The sequence below is a fragment of the Tupaia chinensis genome, unplaced genomic scaffold (assembly GCF_000334495.1).
Source record: "Tupaia chinensis unplaced genomic scaffold, TupChi_1.0 Scaffold000528_1, whole genome shotgun sequence".
Taxonomy (NCBI): Eukaryota; Metazoa; Chordata; class Mammalia; order Scandentia; family Tupaiidae; genus Tupaia; species Tupaia belangeri.
In genome coordinates, this window is record NW_006160041.1 from 6,968,587 (window position 1) to 6,982,389 (window position 13,803).

The window sequence follows — 13,803 nt, forward strand, 5'->3', positions numbered from 1 at the left end:
AATTAATGGATATACAGAAAGCTTCAGTTTTTATTTGTATTTTTCTCTCTTTTTCTGTCATTTAAACCTAGCTGTTCTCTTCTCATGTATCTTCTAGTTTACTAAGCCTCTCTTTAACTGTGTTTGTTATTCAATCTTTCTATTGAATTATTGGTTTTAGTTACTATACTTTAGGTTCAAGGATCTTTATAGTGGTTTTTAGATTATGCTAAAAGTATTCATTTAAAAATTTAATTTCTGTCAAGAACTGAGAAGGATCTAAATATTACCCTACATACAAACTAATAAGTCAGTATGCCATAATTTCATGAATCCTGACAGTACACACAAGAAATATGACTTCATTACTAAAAGCAAAGCAAGATGCAAGTGCTTCATGTCTGCGTTTATTTCCCTCATTGCCCAAATTCTACAGAGGTGATATAGAGCAGAACCTAGTAGAATTCTGCACAGAGAGTAGGTTTCTGTCACTGAGGAGGAGCTACAACTTGGGAAACCTGACTCCTATAATGGCCTATAAGAAAATATTCCCAGGTCCAGGAGGTGGTGTAGTGGTTAAGAAGCTGTACTCCCACAGAGTTGTCTGTGGTTCAAATAGCAGGCATGGTGGCAGGAAAATCATATTGGGCACCTCTTCATGTGTGTCCAAAATCCAGAGAAGAGAATGTAGGAGAAGGGATTGTGGCATGGCCATCTCCCCCTTGGAGGGTGATTTCTCACTTTCCCTCTCTTTGTATCTCTCTCAGGTGAGCATATGTGCCCTATGGCAAAAACCTAAAAAGAAAAGAGAAAAAAGGAAAGAAAATATTTCCATTTTTCCTGGACAAAGACAGTGTATTTGTCATACTGTATATTAAGCCTACCTCTTGCTTTGGAGAGAGACACTATCACTCCTTTCTAAGGCTGTTTTAAACATTAATATCTTTTAAAAGATAGTCCAGAAAAAAAGCTGTCAGTGCTTTCCTTGAAAGATAGGCATAAAGAAAAGAGACTCATAAAGAACTCTATTCTAGCACAGCAGTAGTGGCAAAGTGGGAGGGCACCACTGCCAATGGTTGAGGCCATTGACAGGTCTCAGTTTGGTTCCTGGCTCAACCTAAACAAGCCAGGCATGGTGGCATGCACTTGTGAAGTTAGCTCATTGAGGGGCTGTGGCAGAAAGATTTTGATGTGGTGAGACCCTGTCAGAAATACATTTCTCTCTATCTCTCCCGTGTGTTCTCTCGCTCTCATTAAAAAACTAAAACAAAAACTGTATTCCAATAATCTCTTGAATTCAATCACATATTTTATAAATTTTGACAATATCTTTATCTTCCATGTGTTTCTTTTTATTGTTATTTATTTTTTTCTTTTTCACCCTTTGTTTTTAGTTCATGGACAGTCTTTTGTGGTCATTGTGAGTATGAAGTAAGTTTTTTAATTATGTTACTGAAATTTTACAGTTGTTACTGAAGAATACTCTTGCGTATCCTGACTGGATTCAGAATGTTATTTTTATTGTTATTGCTGCAATTGATACTAGCAGATGCTTAATGAGCTATTTCAAAAACAAAATGGAAGTGTGGAAGACTTTCAAATTCAAGTACAAACTGTTTACATTTCCACAAATAATACTTCCAGCCTGACTTTCTACCTCTTAACCCATCTCCATAAAGGAGAGATATACTTGATTGATGACATCAAATGAAGGGTCTATAAACTGTTGTCCTTAACCCTTTCTCTCTTTCAGAACACACATGTTCTTTTCCAATGGTTGTAAATTGCTGAGAGCAAAGGTCTATTATTTTCTTGTCCTCTACTATGACTAGGTAGCTGTGTTTAATTCTTAAGAAAAAATAATTGAAAACCTAAATGTAGCAACAGGCCAAATTAGATTCTATAACCCAGTTTGCTGGTAACCAAAGATATTTTGGTATTTTATTTACCTATGTCTTGCTTCCTTAATTGTTTTACCTGGTCATATAAGGGCTGTAATTATATAACCTTAGTCCCAACATGTAATGGTTCCCAAAAACCTAAATTTGTGAATCTATTACTCGCTTAAAGATTTTCCCTTTTTTGTGGGTGGAGGATTGGAGGTGCAGAGTTTTGCATATTGCTTCATGGATATTATTACAGACAGATGGAGGAGTGGACACTGAGTTTAATGGTTAACTGACTCACTTGTGCAGTAGTCCACCAGCTTTACTTATACTGAGGTTTCAGCAGAATAACCACAAGCCAAGCACCTTCAGAAGTTGCTTATGAACCGTCAAAACACAAATGTTGAATTCACAAATGCCAACGGTCAACTGTGTGCCTGTGCAGTCCAGAAATAACACAAGCATTGCAATCCCCTTAACCTACTAATTGAAAGTTAGAGGAACACAGTCCATCACATGGGGCTTCCTCTTTTGCTGGAGGGCCTTTCTCTTCAGATTTTTTTTTTTTTTCAAGAACCATGGAGATTTATTTTATTGCCACTCTAGTCTGCCGCACAGTTTTTCCCTGGGCTAAGAATGGAATTACTAACATCTCTTGTTCCATACTCTGAAAATCTCTGTCGGGTGTGAATTAAATGTTTTATTTGAAGATTTGAGCTCCTTCTCATGAGTCACAAAGGGAATTTTTATGGAATAATGCTCTCATTGGCACTAATACGATTTTATTTTTTCATCTCAGACTCTCTGAGTGCTTTGTAACAGTTTTCTCCCTGCTATCTACATTTCAATGACTTCTAGCACCCCTCCATGGAGGATCACTGACAAAAGCTTTAAACTAACTCCCTCAACTCTTCCAGAGCTGCTTTCAGTTGAGTGTAACTGGAAAACATTTGAATAATTGTTTCTGGGTCCCTAGAGGAAAGAATAAGACAACTTTGATGATCTTCCTGGCATTTTGGAAATTCGGAATTCAGATGAGGTGCTAAAGGTGAAATGTGTAATGTGTTCTGTTGAGCTGACAAATTAGAAACAAGCAGGTAACCAGTCACTCCTACTCGTCACTTACAAATCTACTAAACCTTTCCTTGATCTTAAAAAGATTACAGATTGAGACTTTAAATTATTCTATATTCCCATGTAAGGGTTTGATGTTTAACTATTTTCTAGTTATGTACAGCCATAACATGTTTGAATTGAAGGGGATGGTAAACACCATTAGTGCTTAATAATCCAGCCATATTATTCTTATAGATGAAGCATCTAGGTTCAGAGAGCTATAATGAAGTTCAAGATCAAGCACAAAGCTAATTAGTACAAAACTGGGTTCCTCGATTTCTTATTCCTCTTCACTCCCACAGCCTTACTCTTAAGTCTTAATCTTTATCGTCTCCTCCCACCTCTCCCCACACCTCCTTTCCTCCTCACCCTTCTTCCTCCTGTTCTCTCTCATGCCTTCTCTTTCTCCTCTTTCAACTTCCTTCTATGTTGTAGTTGGAGTTTAATTACATGGACAAAAGGTGTTTTTAAGAATGAGAAAAAAATATATATACCAATTAAATTGCAACCAATAAGTAGAAGAAAAATAGACTGGATGCTCTTCCTTGTCTTTGAAGAAGGCTTTTACTTAAATATTCGGTGTCATCAGAACCTTGCCTTATGTTGTAGGGCTTTACTCACTAATTAAAAATTCTGCAAAACATAGGTAGTAGCCATGTAAGTATAAAGCTTGGGCATGTGCCATATCTTGAAATAAGAAATATAGGAAAAATGGCTTTGAGTATGATGTATTAACAGAATAACCATGGAGAGCACATTCTTCAGTAAATGGTAATTCTCACCTTTTATTCACTAGCAGTTTTTAACCTTCTTAGTTTCAAGTCATATTTTAGAGTTTGGATCATTTAAAAACAGTTTTTATTTTATTTATTTTTAAAATACTGTGGGAGAAACAGTATAAGGTGTTGACAGCTTATTAAAAGGCAGTAAGCCGGGGGGACAAACCTATTAGCTAACATTTTGAAGGAGGTCTGAGATGTGTGCTTCTAACTGCCTTTCCTTATTGCTCTAATATTCCATCTTCCTCCTGTGTGATTTTGTGCAGCCCTCTGTTATGGGGTAGCACCTGGACAACTGCAGTGTTAGTGCTGGCAAGGGACTAAGAGATCCCAAAACCTTCATTTCATTGATGACATTCAGAAAGGTGAAATGACATATCCAAGGTCACCTTCTAATTCTTCTCTTCAATTTGATTTATTTTGGATGTAAAAGTAGATTGTTCTTTACCTTCTGGAAAAATGGAATTTCAATATAAGAAAGATCTTTTATGGCAGTTTAACCCTGGAGAATTTAAATGGAGCAGGAAATTCCAAATTATGATTCCTATAATAATTTTAACTTGATCACAGTCAGTGTGATTGTGAAAGGAGAGTTTGGGCATTACTGTGCTCATGCTTTTTCTTTCTTAGTTTTTTTGAAAAAATCTTTTAATCGAACCTTAGATTGTGTGTAAGTTTGGTAGCTGCATTCACATGGGGTAGATCTTTTCTGTTTCAGGAGAAAACCAGAAAGAGTATAAGTAACTTCAGAGAGGCAGGCCTGTTTCAACAAAGACCCCTCTCTGGACACAGGATACACAGGGCTGCGTCTAGGCAGAGTGCCACATAGCTACTTTGCCAAGCTCGTTAAATTCTCACCTGCCTGCCACAATCACCAAGTTAAGAGAGTGCTTTGCAGTCCTCATATCTCATGGGCATAGGAATTTTAGGATTTTTTCCTTCTCCAAAGTGACAGTCTTGTTTGTTTTGCTGTGGTTTGGCTGGCTGTCCATGGCTCTGTAGCTCTTCTCAAAGACAATTGCAAATACTTCCAGAATTTTAGTAGGGAATTAGAGTTTTAAAAAAATCTTTCTAAAATCAATTGCAATGTAGTTAAATTAAAATATACTGTATCTTACAATAAAATACTGTGACAAAGCTTGGAGTTTTAACTCCTGGTTCTTCTTCTAAAGTCATAAACATTCTCTTAACCATTTCTTCCCAGCACCCCACCCCTATTTATATAAGTGGAAGCAGAGGTCTGGAGGTAGTGGTAATCTTAGCCAACATCTGAAATGGAAGAGAGAAAACCAGCAGCCTAAAATTTAGCATGTTGCATAGTACTTGAGTATAAAATTGAATAGTTGAAAAATGAATGAATCTAGGTTTATAACTTCCCAGTCAATACTTTTTTTCATTACACTGTAATCACTTGCCTGTTAGGGTCCCTCTTCCCAGTTCCTATTTCCTCTACCTTCAGATGACCCTGTTAGAGTTTATTTTGTCTGACCTGCATTCAAGTTAAGACTTTTGAGTTCTCACTTACCAAAGTAAGTATGGATTATGTCTTTTCACATGGTTTGAACAGATTCTTCAATAAGTGTGCTAATTTGGGATGGCTGCGAGTACAATTCCCTATCTAGTTATTTCTTTTAACATGGATATTTTTAATCAAGTGTTTAATTTGGTCTTGGGGGACTTCACTCTGCTTTAATAATATATGTGACAAAATTTACCTCTTTGCTTTCAAAGCTGTTAATTATGCAATGCATTTCAAATGAGTTATCATGACCAAGTAATCATCACTTTAAATGCTTGTATACTTTAATACTACGAAGAAGCAATAACAATAAAGGTTATGAAACACCTTTCCATATGGACAGCAGTGCTTGGGTGGAAGCAAACAGGGTAGTCATGAAGACTTTTTGTTGATGGGCTTATATCAAGGTGTTTTCAGGTTATGCCTTAGACTGTACACAACCCCAGAGAGCTCAACTTGCTTTCAAAATAGCTGGAAGAAGAGCAGATTTAGGCAGGGAGGCTAGATGCATGTATGGGCTTGCTTGGTCATTGATATCTTTCAGGAAATAGAATCTTTGTTTGAAGCAAGGACAGGATTTTTGCCTAAGTGGGGATAGCCAACTGCAAGTGGCTTCAAGTTTCTGTAGAACTCTCAGAGTTCTGAGAGATGTACATATTCTCATACTCACATGTATTATGAATTCTTATGGTTACTAAATCTACTACTTCTTACTTAATGAATTAGCAGTGGATTTCCAAGAGATTTGTAACAGGGCCTCTGGTCTTCAGACATACAAATGCAGTTTAAATTCTGATGCAGTTAAGAAGATTTAAACAAGCATTTGAATTACTGTGCCCTAAAAGCAGCAGAATCCAGCCAACCCACTTTGCACATGTTAGCCTCAAAAGACAGCTTTTAATGGCTTAGTTCCAGAGTGTCTTCCATTATTTTCCCATTACCTGAAATGATTACTGGGTTTGGCAAAAGACTTGGGGTGCCATACAAAATATTTATTTTAACTTTCTATGAGATAGTGTCCTAAAAATATGATTGCTCAGGAGTTGAGGAGTGAAATAGATCTTCAGAAAGCAGGCATTTTATATCATCTACTCAAAAGCATGTTTAGCTTATATCATGGTCAAGATAGAAGACAAAGCTAAGAAAAGCTTTCACTTGTTTTTATGAGAAAAGCCAGGGATTTTTTTCCCTTCTTTCTTTCTTTCTTTCTTTTTTTTTTTTATAAACCACAGGCCAAGCCTAGATTTACTAGGCATTACAAAGGCCTGTGGGAAACAGTCTGAGTGAACCATTGCAATGTGATCTTGTGTTTGTACATAACAGCAACCAAAAAAGTAGGTTGACTTTTGGAACACTTGGGTGATGTTAATTTTCCTTTGGGGAACTGACCTAATAAGAGAAATATTGCCAGTAGTAGCTAGGTATTTTGTGGAGTAATTCAGCCATGATAGAATAAAAAAAAGAAATCTGATTAGTATTGGGCTAGACAAGGAAGACTAAGAGACATCATTATGGAAGGAGAAACTATGGTGACTATAAAGGGATCTAGGTGTGGAGTCACTTAATATCTTTGCCATCAGTTTCCTATGTATCAAATGAGAAGATTGGAGAATATGATGACAGAGTGCCCTTCCACTTTGACTATTTTTTCTTTCTTTCTGTCCAGATGGTACGATGCACTATTAAATAAGGGAAAGACCTCTGCCAGGGTCATAGTTGTTAATTCTGCTAAATTATTGCTTTGGGACATTTAAAGCATTTCCAGTTGTGTACCATGTTTTACTGAACATTATTGGGCATGTATCTTTTTCTCTGTCACAAATTCCTAATGCTAGACCAAAGATACTCATCTATGAGTCTTTTATTATGTTACCAGAATAAAACCATCAAATTACACTGTTACCAGTTATGTAATATTGCCCATGTCATTACTAATTCTCACAAATGTACATATAATAAAAATAAACCAAGGCCAATATAAGAGTTTCAGAAGGGACTAGCAGTTGATATAATGGCTATATCACTGGAATCCCATGTAGTCGATGGCAGTTCGAGTCCTGGACTCGGTGGCTTAAACTCATGCCGAGCACATGTGTGTGCATGCCCAAGATCCTGAGAGGAGAATGGAGAAGGGATTGCGGCGTGGCCATCCCCCCTGGGGGGTGATTTCTCACTTTCTGTCTCTCTCTCTCACTCTGTCTTTCTGGCGAGCGCATGCACCTTTATAGCAAAAACCTCTCTAAAAAAAGAGTTTCAAAAATAAATTAACAATAACAAAATTTATAAATGCCTTAAAATATAGGTAGCTTAAATTATTATTTAATAGCTTTTTAATTTGTTTGTGATTATTTTACACAAGATTAATGTGTTTGTCAGTGTGCCTTTCCCTCCCTTTTATTTTTCTCTTTGAGATGCTGTCTCCCTGTATAATTTAAATTATCTTACCCAAGAGTTTTCAGTGTTTGATAATCCCTTTGCAAGATGTAGTTGGCACACACACCAAGCCAAGTTTGAGTACAACAGGAGTGTCTATCTTGTTCCTAAGGCTCTGACATCATAATGAAAACCTCCAATTATAGGGAAAGCAAAGAGTCTCTTTAGGGATAAGCCCTCTGCATCATTAATATATACACACATAATAATTACATACATATATGCAGTAAGTCTTGTTTTTGTAACTTATATTCCCAAATTCCTCTCTAATCCTTCTATTGCTCAGAGTGGATGTAGAAGGCATTTTGAAAGTCATATAGGCCACATCTCTATTAGAATTGAAACTAGAGAGGTCAAATGGTTTGCCCATCATTGTATAGCTCTTCATAAATAAAAATAGAGAATTCTGGAATGAGGAACATTTGTAAAGAGTTGTCAGCATGTGTGTGGCATGCAAAATAGAAAGCTATTAAGGAATTATTTTTTTCTCTTTTTAGAATTACACATTAGACTTAGTGTAAGTCCCAAGTCCATGATTTCTGAGACTTGTGGTAACTTTATACAAGTTAATCTATCTCTCAGGATCTTGGTTTTCTCTACTAAGAAAAAAAAAAAAAAACTTAGATAAGCTAAAACTTCAATTCTTTTCTAACGTTACCATTTAAACATTTCCTCTAGGTCATGTCAATGGTCTATTGAAAAGACTGTTATATTAGAGATTTATTGAGAGTCCAGGAAATAATAAGATTTTCATTGTTATGCATTTTTATTAATTGTCAACAAGCAGAAGATGGCAGATGAAAGGCCTGGGATTTACATTTGAATTCATATAACCAGATCAGAATTTAAATGTAATGTGGAAGAATAAAGTATCAGTCTATTCTATTGATGCTAGTTGGGTCGTGTAGTAGGAATTATTATGCTTTATGGGACAGAGGATGAGGTTTGTTCTCAAGAAAATGTTGGGATATCTTTAAAATGAATTTAACAGATTTTGCACACAATTTCAGAGCACACTGTAGTAGAAATGTATTTTAAACTGATCATACAAAAAAATCTTTTCTAGATTGATTCTACAAGAAGGTATCAGATACTGACTCGGATCTCAAAGAGCTTAATAGTACAGGAGCCAAATATCTAGACACTAATTATAGTACAGGCAAGATAATAGGGGAAGAATTAAAATACAGAGGATCAGTGGGTCCCATTTACCCCAGTCTAGGGAGGGGAAGAGCAAATAGGGACAGGAAGGCAACATCTAGGGATGTTAGGTCATTTGTCAAAGGTGACAGCACTAATTAGTGGCTGAGTAAGCATTAGAATTTCAGTCAGTCTCTTTCTTGAGTGTCCAAGTTCTTACTCCACTTGAAAAAATTGAAATGGAGAGATCTTGAATGACACAGTAATTTTTTTCTCTACCATATGTAACTGCTCCACATGTACTTAAAAATCGTCTGCTGATAACAAGAAAAATATAATCATTGTCAGAAGAACACTAATTGTCCCATTCTTTTACTGTCACATTTCTTTTTCCCTTTTGTTAAATGCCACCTATTTATTGATTTGTTGCTATCCAGGTACCTTTTTTGAGGAAGGTCCTTGTGTCAGGGGATGTATTGTCTTTGTTTGCTTCTTACACTTAATATATCTAGAGTGACATTCTGAAGGGATGGAGTAAAAGACAAGGTGTAATTATTTGCTCTTAACAATAATCAAAGCATATTAGCTGATCTTATTACTATTATTTCATTAAGAACCATATATAAAAATGAAACTTCATTGCATTAGTAAAGGAGTTCAAAGTCAGAGAACCACATTATTTTCTTTTTCATGTTGATTCTGGACTGTTCTTCATTGTTCAGCATAGATAGACAATCCATCAGGTCCCAAAGGTTCTTCATTCATTTCTTTAGTATTTCCATAGTACCTGGCACATAGTAAAACATGTTATATTTTTGTTTATTTCATGGATTAGTGAATTAATGAGCCAAGACATAAATATAGAGTTTATTGCACTCGTTACTTCCTTTGGACCTAAGTTTAACCTATTTTCTCCTGACTTCCACTTAATAGAGTCCCTGTATTAAACACTCTGCTTTTTCTCCTTTTAAATATTGTAGAATATGGAGTTGTTGGTTTCAATTCTTTCCTTGTTATAGATTTCTGGAACTACCCTTTTTTTTTTTTAAGTTTATTTATTGAGAGAGAAAGAGAGAGACAGGGACCCCTAGTAGGGCCTTGTCATACCCTGATTCTCCTCCTAGCCTTGTGGCTAGCCAGGATCATGAGTATCTGTCATGTTTGGATTAAACCACAATCTATGTCCTGTCCTGCCCTTTTCATATGGTTCCAGTGTTGTGCAGCCGTACTCTACTCTCTGTGCCTCCACAGCTGGGTCTGCAGCCGCATGCTTGATGGAGTATACTTCTTTTCTCCATGATTTTGTGGTTTAGAATTATTTTATTTAACTTTATTTATTTATTTGTCTATTTAATTTGACTAGAGAGGGGCAGAATGAGAGAGCGATAGAGTGGTAGAGTGAAAGTGAGAAAGCAAGCCACCAGGTCCGGGACTTGAGCTGTGGTTAGCCATGTGGGAGTCCAGTGTCCTTATCTACCATACCACCTACCAGCCCCTCTCCATAACTTTGGCCTTAGCCATATAATTTACTTTGGCTAATAGGATGTTAGTAAATGTAACATAAGAGACAATTTGAAATATATTTGCATGGTTTTGCTTGATTTTCTTGTTCTTCTAGCTATAGGTCCCTAATAGCCACTCCCTATTTAGTCTGAGTTCCAAAGTGAGATACACAAAATATATCTTACTCTAACCTGCAGTCTAGAACCCAGTTCAGCTAAATCCACAAATACCCAGAACTTGTGAGTGGAAAGTGTAAATACTTATTGTTATAAGACAATGATTTTCTGTTCCTTTGTTATTGAGACGTTATTATGGAAATGGCTAACAGATATGAGCATATGATCATATGCTGAACATTCTTGAAAGTTAAACTCACCAGTTGCTCCCAACAGTTGAATTATATATTTATCAAGAGTTGGTTGTCATTGTTCCCATATCTGTCTGTCAGTTGTGTACCTTATCCTAATTATGTAATTTACTTAATGTTAATAAGCTAATAAATCATGTCTTAGGGAACAAACTTGTTTCTATAAAATGGAGTTGTATTTTTTTAAAGACTCGATAAATTATTTTAAAATTAAGTTAAGTGTCAAGAGTTTTTTAAATAACTAGAGAAAAATATCTAGGAAGATCTTACATTGAGATTACTTTATAAGTACTTAAGTTCCTTCTTTTATTTAAATAAATTAGAATTGGGAATCTTGGATGGTTCATTACCTGTGATTTTATGCAAGAAATGTTAGCTAAAACTTCAATAATTGGAGATATTCTCAAAGAAAGAATATCTTGACCATCAACAAAAGATTGCTGGGTGAATACTTATTTTTATGTGTTTTAGGTAACATAAAATGCCTAATCTATGTGTAAATTGTTATGATTTCTTCTTTAAGCAGTGTTTCTGATTAAATGAGAAAAAAAAATACCAACCCCTTTTTATTAAGAATGTCATAAATTTGATACCATACTGAAAATATCTTCTATTCTTTTGCAAATAGGATGTTAGTACAGATCACTAATACCAGTGACAGACAGCCTTTATTTTCCTTTTTCCCTTTTTTATAATAGAGTATGTGCATATGTGTGTGTGTGCATGTGTGTGTGTGTGTGTGTGTGTGAGAGAGAGAGAGAGAGAGAGAGAGAGAAAGAGAGAGAGAGAAAGAAAGAGAGAAAAGTACCCCCACATGGCTTGGTCATGCTGTGATCCCCTTCTTCCAGTCATCTAGCTTGTTGGATCTTGAGCCCTTGTGCACATGCTTGATGTGTTTCAGGCCAACTAGGAAAGAGATTTGAACATGGAGGCAGCCCAGAACTGCCTTTTCTTCACAATGAATAAATGTATTAAAGGTAAGATTTTCTTCCTAGCTGCTGTTCCTGTATACTTGGGTTCTGTTCTGGTTTATACATTTTTAGTTTGGTTAATAATCTTTCTAAAGGAGGACATTTCTTAGTGTAAACCATAGCTAGTTTCCTCACTAACTTTCCTTTTATATAGCAGTTGACTTATTTTCACGAATGCTGGGTACTTATGGTTACTTGAACTTTTCTTTTTTTCTTTCCACAAAATCATACTCAAGAATCGTCTGGATTTGAACAATTCTATGAGTGGAAAAAAAAAATCAGCTGTGGCTCCCTTGTTTTCATCTGACTTTTTGATTGCTACCCAGCAAAACCACTTTATACATTGTTTACTTGAAACTGTAAATCACTGCAAAGTATGCATGTACCAGAGTCAATTATGGGAGGAAAAATCACTAGCATTTTCCATGTATCTGGACTTGGCTTTGGGTTTGGGAGAACTTGGATTTGTTTCAAAATTTTAAGGAAAATATTGCAAATATTGATTGATGAAACATCCTGCAGGTAGTGGTTTTTGAGATGCTGACAGTCACCTCCTCGGAACAATTCTGAGATAAATGCTTTGAGGCATTTGAGGATCAAAAATCAATCTGTAGGTGATGACACTCCATCACCACTGACTATGGTTAGAATTGAAAAGAGCTTCAATTGGAAAAGCAAGCTTCACACCACATTACCCATAAGCCAACTGCTTGGAGTATAGGGACTAACTGCACAAGGAAATCCAAGAGTCTCTCAGCACTAGCTCACCAGCAGTCTGGAACACCTGTGAGTAATTTGGAAAGAAAGGGAATTCTGGCTCAGACATTTGGGTTATTCCAGTTTCAAAAGTGTCAATTCTCACCTGGACAGAAAGGTAGACAAGAGGGGCTGGAATTTAATAAAGTACATAGACTCTAGACAGTTTTTAATACAATGAGATTAGCATAGGTCTATAAACCAACAGATTCAAAGACATTTGGCTGTGGCTAAAGAAAATCAGGCAGTGATTTTTATAGAAATTAAATATATTCTTCCACATTGGGTTATTATTTTTTATTATAGCTTCTTCAGATTTTTGAGAGAATGAGGGGATTGAACTCATTTATTCCAGACAGATCTGAAGAAATTCTTGGCATGGTGATATGAAAAATTGACAGAGAAAATGACTGTGGGTACAATACATGGGCATTTATAAGCATACATGGATAAGACAATTAAAAAAGAATAGTCTTGTAAATACCCTTGAGTACTTAAGGTTGTTATTTTTCATTAATAAGTTGACGCCAGAAAATATATCTATGAGACTAGTTTACTATTATTGATATAAAAAACTATATGTGTAGTGTCATTTTGTTTTAAGACATCCATTTAACAACAATAACAACAAAAAAATGAAGCAGCTATGAAACAGTGGAAAGTTGCTGAAATGAGAATGAAAAGACTCATATTCGAATCCAGGTTTTACTACTTTGTAGGTCTGAGACCTTTGAGAAAATATTTGGAGCACAATGTTATCTGAAAACTGTCAATGTCACCGAACTCCCAGAGTCGTTCAGATGTCACAATATAATACCTGAAAATTGTCTGTACTTTAATACCACCTTCCATTTAATGAAACTGTACAATCAAATGATACCAAAGTTGATTCATTTGGATATTCCTATAGCACCTAGATACTCCAGTTTTTCCAGTTGTTTAGTGAAATTACCTGTTTTTAGTAACGTGGACATTTGGTGTCTGGTAGACAACATTTGAATCTATGACACTGATATTGCCAGAGGGAAGTATGTAAAGGAACTTCATTGAACTCTGGCCATATGATTCCACACAGGGTTCAGTGGCCTTCAACCCCAACAGTTGACAAGCCTTCTTGGGGAGGGATGGCTTTATTAAGTGCTGCTGACAGGCTGCCCTTTATGATAGCAGTTGCTGTGCCCCTTCCCTTATATAAGCCCAACTGTCTTTATGCCTAGAGAAATCAAAGTGAATAATATATAGTTATTGGCCACAGATAAACACAAACTCCAGCCTTTTCTATTTTAATTGGACCCTCAAGCAAGGAAACAGGAAGAGAGTGGCAGTTGTAACATCCAGCCTCAGATGCTTGAAG

The 13,803-nt window shown here is 36.0% G+C and overlaps 1 long non-coding RNA gene across 1 annotated transcript in view; it reads right to left on the reverse strand.

Moving 5' to 3' along the window:
- The window catches only part of LOC102484229 (uncharacterized), a 48,121-nt gene extending 40,302 nt beyond the window's left edge, over window positions 1-7,819 (reverse strand). Inside the window, exon 1 of the long non-coding RNA XR_335777.1 lies at window positions 7,725-7,819. This is a non-coding gene — a long non-coding RNA (uncharacterized LOC102484229). The remainder of the gene's footprint in view (window positions 1-7,724) is intronic.
- Between the last annotated feature and the right edge of the window lie 5,984 nt (window positions 7,820-13,803).